At 42.5% G+C, this 7,663-nt stretch overlaps 2 non-coding genes across 2 annotated transcripts; both read right to left on the bottom strand.

The window, feature by feature from the left end:
• Nucleotides 1-387: 387 nt before the first annotated feature.
• On the bottom strand, nucleotides 388-472 carry mirlet7a-2 (microRNA let-7a-2). Its single transcript, NR_107108.1, has one exon. It is a non-coding gene; the product is annotated as a microRNA let-7a-2 (primary transcript).
• Nucleotides 473-653: 181 nt separating this feature from the next.
• Nucleotides 654-738, bottom strand: mirlet7e (microRNA let-7e). Its single transcript, NR_107107.1, has one exon. It is a non-coding gene; the product is annotated as a microRNA let-7e (primary transcript).
• Between the last annotated feature and the right edge of the window lie 6,925 nt (nucleotides 739-7,663).

Raw genomic sequence — 7,663 nt, 5'->3', positions numbered from 1 at the left:
TTATAGCATCCAAAAAACACATCAAGTTTTATTACAAACCAAAAAACAACACTGGTTTGACTTGCATAACCCGACTGTCCACTTCGCAACATTTTATTTCTGAAATGTTTGTTTATTTGAGGAAATTTCTTTACATTCCACTAGATGGAGCTAAATACTAAGAAAGACAGCAGTTGATTTCAACGTGAATCAGAATTTCAGTGTGTGACATAGAATATTACCAGGCTGTGTACAAAGTTTTGGAGAATTAGTTTGTGGCAAGTGATCAATTATTTAGATGTACATTATTTAAAGCTGATCACAGTGTCATTCTTTTAATAAAACGTTTGTTGTGCAGAACGTGCTGAGAGGTTATGACATAATTCCACGAGTGAATAGCGAGCTCCTCAGGGAAGGCAATAGACTGTATAGTTATCACCTATGAAGGGTGGAGTCCCACCCACCAAACTATACAACCTACTACCTCACCCTGGCAGAGTCCAACAGGAATCCAAGCCGGTAGGAAAATGCGATAAAGGAAAAAAATAAACAACAAAAAAGACACATTCAAACAATTCCTTTTGCTAACTGTTGCATGTGTGATTTTTAGATTAAAAATGCACGATTGCCACTCTTGAGACGCCAGTCGTCGAGAGGCTGACTCAGCTGCCTCCTTGGGAAAGACAGTAGATTGTATAGTTAACTGAAGAAAGAGGTCGGAAAACCCCACAACTATTCAATCTACTACCTCAGCCCCAAGGACAGCATCCATGCTGCTTCAGCATCAAGCATCCACAATAGGATCTCTCCTGTAGTGATAAAAGAGAAAAAATATATTTAGCTTAATGACTTTTCTTCAACATTTTTACTGACATAGCAAAAAACTTAACCTAAAAAAAGTAATGTTCTAATAAAAACACAGATTCATGTCTTTTGATTTTACTTTTGCAAAAAGAGGTTTGTGTTCCATCTCAATGTGTTGCCCTTTTCATTTCGACTGCCTCTCCGAAGTGTAAAAATACACATTCTCCTTGTGTATCATGACAAGTCCTCAGCTGCAAAGATTTGGACAAACACTCATCATGAACGATCCTCGCTAATTTGCATGTTTTCGCTGATCAACCCAGCTTTTCGGAAGTGGCTTCCATCAGGATAAATCGTGGTCAAATATTTTAACGGTAAGCCGACATCAGAAAGTGGGAGTACAAATGTGTGAAAGCCCAACAAACAACTCACTGGCTTCCTGAGATTCTGGCATGTGGTCGAAAATGAAAAAAAAAAAAAAAAAAGGGAGCCGTTCAACTCCCTGCCAGGAATCCTGTTCCATTTTTGCCAAAAACTGAGCTCATTCCAATGGGTTATCCCTGTGTAGGCTGGCTGCTGCTCCTCAGGCGGAGGTACACACACAGATCCCTGCAAATATGGCTTCCACCAGCTGCCTCTGATTCAACACAAAGCTGGGATTCTGCCCCCCAAAACAGAACAGGGAGCACAAAATGGCGTCCTGCGTGTCCGCCATTTCAGGTCAATTTAGGAACTCCAAGAGGTCCACCTTTCATAATATTTTTTTTTTAGTCTGCTGCCTCATGATGAAGAAAAAAAAGAGCAGCTGTTGCATCATGAGTTATGGAGAGTCGATCTTGTGCCAATGACTGACACAAAGTCAATAGACCCAGATGTCATACTGGATCACGAGTACTGAAGCAAAGCAAAATAAACGTTATTTTTATTTATTTATTTATTTTAATCATACAAGTGAAAACTGTAAAAACGCTGCTGCATATAATTGTCTATGTCAATGTGGATGTTATATCTCTGCTCAGACTGGTCATCCAAAAATCTGTGATCATTTTTTGCCTGTCGTGAGCCGCTAAATTACAGCTAAACACGGGATTAGGGCTGAAATGTGCCAATAGGTTAACACAGCAGCAACTGAAAGGTTAATGAGTACCAGACTGAATGCCAGGCCTGGGCCACAGAGGGACAGAGAATGGGCTAGAGTGTGCACTACTTGCATACATTAGTATACAGCCATGACCCCCCGAGACTGGGTTGTAGTTAGCATGCAGTAACCCTCACTAGCCTGATTACAGAAACCCAGACAGACAGAGTGGGGTGGGGGAGTGCTGGCACGATGCCCACCTATACCACTGTGCCAGTGACAGATCTATGAGCTGTGTTTGGTCGCCAAGACACATCCCATGAATGGAACTGTGTTTGGAAGGCCAGACAAGCAGACTGGCTGTGATGCGAGTTTGAAGGAAAAAGGGTCAAATTGATGAGGATTTAAAGGCAAACATGAACCCACTAAATACAAGACTGAAAGCATATAATGCTTGTAAGTCGATTAATTTTTCTTTTTTCTTTAATTACTTTTTAGATTCTCTACACTAAGGCCAAATCTTGTCAATCACGTGAGCTCCTCTGAGCACTGCTGCCTGACACTGGGGGCATTTTCCAGACCACATTAAGGGGTGTGCATGGCTCAGCTGGGCCAAGTTGTTTTTTCGTTGTCAACAGCTATAAAAGCTCTTCAAGCCTGAGGGGCAGCAAAGAGGATCCCTAAAAAGAAAAACAAAAGAAATTCAAGCCGCTGAGTAAATCTCATTCAATCATCAAACCATCTGCTCACTGTCAAAACAGAAATATGCTGAAATATTAGTGACAACATTGAGTTACAAAGGCCAAGGAAAGCAGAGCCTCTACCCTCAAGCTAAGTCTGCCATGACCAACTTATGTTTTCCTGGAGTTAAATTTGTGCATACGCAGAAAAGTCTCGTCTCTGGGTAACAGGTGCAATTTTGTTCTGAGGTGGACAGAGGTAAAAAAGATGTAAACACTACATTTTTTAAGCTCAAATGTTGACTTCTAGAGGAAGTTTTAAGATCATTGCATCCATTCCTGGTTGACAAAGCTAAATTGCAATCAAATGCCAAATAAAATACATATTAAAAGGAAAATATAATTATTTTCTACAAATGTACAGATGGTACCTCACCAGCCTAGTTTTGTGGTGCTTAAAAAAGAACAAACAAAAAGTCTTTAAAAAACGAAAACTAAAGATGAAGAAAATGACAGAAAAATATAAAAACCTTCACTTTTTCTCTACAAATGTGATGGCATCCATAACATATCTCAGAGAAATGAAATGCCAAAACGTTTTCCATGATTGCCAAAATCCCTACTCAAAATTGGACAGATTATCGTAGGAAGCGCAGGCAAGAAAATACGTAGTGGGCCGCCTGGTCTCTTCGTCAGCAAGACAGGATGAATGCTTGGCACAGACGCCACAAAGGAGGGAAACTGGTACAGGTTCTTGTGCATTTGTGTGTGTTCTCTCCTTCTGTCTCAGCTTTGTGCCAGGAGTGGCCAGTGTCTGTGTGCCAGGCAGAATTTCAATAAGGGAGGTAGTAGAGGAAAAAAAACAAAGAGGAGGAGACAAAAACAATGGAGAGTGGGTTGGGGAAGAGGAAGTATGCCACATAATTGATGATAGGATGAAGAAATATCAAACTGACAAAGATCCAAACAAATGTCTGGTCTTATTCATGCCAGGTTTTTTTCTGATCCTCTAAATTCACTCCCTCCCCCACCTGAGAAATGCCCTACTCCTACATTAAGAGATGAAGGACACGGGTGTCGATCCTCCCCATCCTACTTGGCTGGGCGCCTGCTCTGATGGTCTGATGTTCTCATTAACAAAGCAAAACCGACACGCAGCTTACAGTCACGTTTTAAATGTACACATGGAAGTGCCACCATGTGAGATCGCTTACACACGACCGCAGAGTGCACATACTTCACCTGTAGGCCACGTGCCACAACTAACTTACTTTAAATAGGGAAACATGCCTGACCACAATTAGGAGTTCCAATTCTGCTATTTATTGCAGTGTTGAACAATATTCTAAGTTTAGGGAATTATATTTGAAAAGATTATATCACATTTTTTATCCAGATTTTGGTGGTACTAACATAGGAGGCCTAAAGAAATGTAGAAGAAATTAAAAAAAAATATATATATATATATATATATATATATATATATATATATATATATATATATATATATATATATATATATATGTATATATATCAACTGCTGGGGTGTGCGGTTCATATGGTTTTCAACGTTTCTGATTGCTCAGTCTTTGTTTGATATGTCACTACATGCTTGTTTGTCTTTGCAGTTTCTTACTCTGCAAACATGCAGACAGCATGCAGGCATATCTACTGGCATTGCGCTTTACAGTATGTGTGAAAGACAGCGGGGTGGTGTGCTTCAGGATAACGCAGCTGCAGCTTCCTGCGTGAGAAGAGAAACTTCCTGTTGCTTTGCTGCAAGCTGCACACGGTCAGCCAAGATATCAGCCAATCATCTGTGTTGAAGCTGAATGCAGGAAGTTAGCCTGACTGCCTTGAGGAGGAGGGGGGGGGGGACGCACAGAAGCATTATGAGGCAACTCGATAAGTTCATCTGAGGATAAGAGAGGGGCGGGGAAAGAGCTCTCCTACTCCTACCTCTCTCTTTCCCTCGACAGTAACTCTTGTTCTTGCTATTTTTCTCGATCTTCCTTTTTCATTTTTTCCTATCGTTGCTGGAACATTACAAAGGGGAGTTTTATTTTGAAAAGCTGCATAATTTAATGCTTTTGAACAGTCCCCAAAAGTCCAAACGGAGCAGCCTGACACAACAGGCAGATAATGAGGAACTGGCAGCAGCATGCCCACTAATCTTAAGGGGTACGCAGAGAGGGTCTGCTCGTGTTTACACGTGGCATGTAGGCGCCATCTTAACACCAACCCTTATTTAGACTAAGAAACAATAAGACAACAAGCACCTAAAAGTAGCATCGTTATCCTAATGTATTTTTAAATATGGAATGAAACTGCGTTGGTATATTGTGTGGTTCTTTTAAAAATGTTCACTGGTCTGCAGAAAGTTGCTTTTATTATGAACGCAGGTGAATACGCATCGAGTCCTTGTTTTATCATAAATATCTTTTTGAAATATGTTAGAATACAGATTTGTTGTTAAAGATGTATATAGTTATACATGTATAATGCTGCAAAAAGCTGCATTCTTTTAATCTTTAGTTTTAAAATCGGCATTTAAAGCATGATTTAAACAAGCCTCATTTGTGTTCAAGTTTTGTCCGAAGTACATTGTCCCTCACACAGTGCTTTATGACATTACCACCTTAAACCAAAGTGCCACACCCCTACATGCAGAAAGATAAAACTAAACACACATTTGTGCTGTCAAACAACTGCCTTTCACCTGAGTTTCTGCAAAGTGTTTATAGTGTTCAACAAACGGCTGGAAAAGTGTCTTTATGCTATAATTGATGCTGCATTAAAAGAGACGTGACTTGCATCAGTCCTGTTGTTTGTGTGACTTTTCAGCTCACTGGTTTGTGGCTAAACTTTCACTGACCTGAACTGACACCAACAGCACTGTGGCTAACACAACTCTGTATATCATAAAGTCTCTTTAAGTGCCTGTTTTTCCCCAAGCCAGTCTTGAAGAAACACCTGTTCAGTGCAGAAAAAAACCCAGTCAGGTTGTCCAACCCTCCACCCGAACAGAATTTAATGCCCCAGAGTAATAAACAGGTAGAGAAAGAAGAGATACAGAAACAGAAAGTCAGGAGGATGTCGACGGTCTGCAGTCAGTCGCAGAGTAACTCTGTCTAGAAAAGTTTCTCCTGTTGTGTCCATTAAGCCAAAATGGCGATGGGCTGAGTGTGGCGTGGCAACCAGCAACGGCACACACGTTTCTCAGAGGAAGACCATGATGAAGGACAAAGATGGGAGCCAGAGGAACAACAGGAGAAAAATTAAATGATGGGAAGAGGACGAAAAAGAGAGCAATACCTGAAGCCTGTGTGTGTGCGGCGGGCTGGGCTGGAGAACTGAAGGAGAAGAGGGCCGCGGTGGCGGGAAGAAGGGAAACGAGAGGAGTAGAACACACCCTCTGAGAGCAACACGCCCTTCCCACAATCCCCTCCTACAGGCGTGAAAGCGTCTGCCCATCCACAGGGTGACAGAGGGACGTCTGCTCGCATGGTCATGCAACACACACACACACTATAATTTCCAAAACAAATGGAAATGCAGAGCTCCAAATCACACACTGCTTACAGTTGCCTGTGACACAGGCAGAGTCAAACCCGCAAACACACAGACAGAGGGTAGCTCAAACATACACATCAACAATTTGCCAGCCTTTAGATCACCCTCTGCTCCGTTTGCCTCGCTCTGCCAGCCCACTTTGGCACCGCTGCCAAGAGGGAAGGGGAGAAAAGGGAAGGGAGGAGGGAGACGCACAACCAGGAAGGGAGGAACACGCTGTAGAGAGGAGGAACAGAAGTGGGAGGGGCTAAGAAGGACAGAGTGCCACAGACTGCAGACAAAAAAAAAATTAGAGGAAGCAAAAAAAAAAATGTCACGAAACAGACTTGGGGACACAAGCAACGAGGCAGCAGCTGAGAGCACAAGAAACGTCCTCCACACACCTCTCGCCTTGTCCTCCACTTACACCATCTCTGCAGCAACAGACAGACGGGGAGAGACAATCAGGTTCCTGACTCTTCTGCCATGTTGTTTCATCTCACCACGTTGTTAAAGTCCAGAGAACAGGAACTGATTTCAGAGCCGAGAAGTCCTTCCAATAAAAGCGTCCCATCAGAGTCGCTGTCTTTTCTGACATCTCTGTTCCGCCTGACGTTCTCTGGCTCTCATTCAGTTGGGCGATAACATCAGCTCCACTGAGTAGGAGGAGTTGGAGGGAGTTCAGCTACCGGGGTATTTCAGAGATCATAACTTCTTTTTTTTTTTCAGCTTTTGGCATCCATCCCAGGCCCAACCTTTGAGCTTTAACAGCAAAGATGAACAGCGATGCTTCTTAATCAGCAAAGTTACAGCCTCCAGATGACCTTGTTCATTAGAGGAAGAAGAAAAAAACATTAATCCATCTGCTCATAACTGGCAGAGCCCTTCCAAGTCTACTTGCATCGACATCCATTGGTGTTTGAGCTGGTAAGCCGACCAATCAGAGCTCACTTCTGAGCTATTTTGAAAAAGAAAGAAAAGAGAAAGGAAAAAACACACATAAAGGTCATTCATTTTAAACTATTGCTAAAAGACTTGTTTTGTCTTTGGCACCTTCTTAATGCAGCTGCTGCAGTGTTTTCGCGACTAATTGAAACAGACATGGAGTATTTCCTCAAAGACAGGACAATGGACACAAACACACATTCATACTGTATACTCGCACAACCAAACACATGTGCTTTAAGGAGTCCGATTTTTCTGCACCGGCTTGGATTTAGCCAGCAGGTTAGACAGCCCCTCAATCTGACGTCACGTCTCCTTTGTTGTTTATGAATTTATTTCTCTCCTCAGCTGAACCCTCTGAACCCAAAGTCCCACCCCCCTCCTCCTTTCCCTCCCCTGTCCACTCCCCTCCCGTCCCGTCCTCAAGCCCTACATTTACCCCTTCTCAACAAAAGGTGTGTGTGTGCACCGCTGGTTTAAACTTTAAAATAACGAGGAAGTGACACTCGCAGAGAGGAGAGACGGACAGTAGAGGCGTAAGGAAGCAAACTTTTCTCTTCTGCGATCGTTCAGCGTGTCTCTTCCTGCTTGTAAAAGTTTCAGCTGTATGACGGGCTGGCCTCTT

Source organism: Oryzias latipes, chromosome 7, assembly GCF_002234675.1.
Source record: "Oryzias latipes chromosome 7, ASM223467v1".
Lineage (NCBI taxonomy): Eukaryota > Metazoa > Chordata > Actinopteri > Beloniformes > Adrianichthyidae > Oryzias > Oryzias latipes.
The sequence above is the reverse complement of the archived record's forward strand: the minus strand, read 5'-3'. Positions and strand labels throughout refer to the sequence as shown.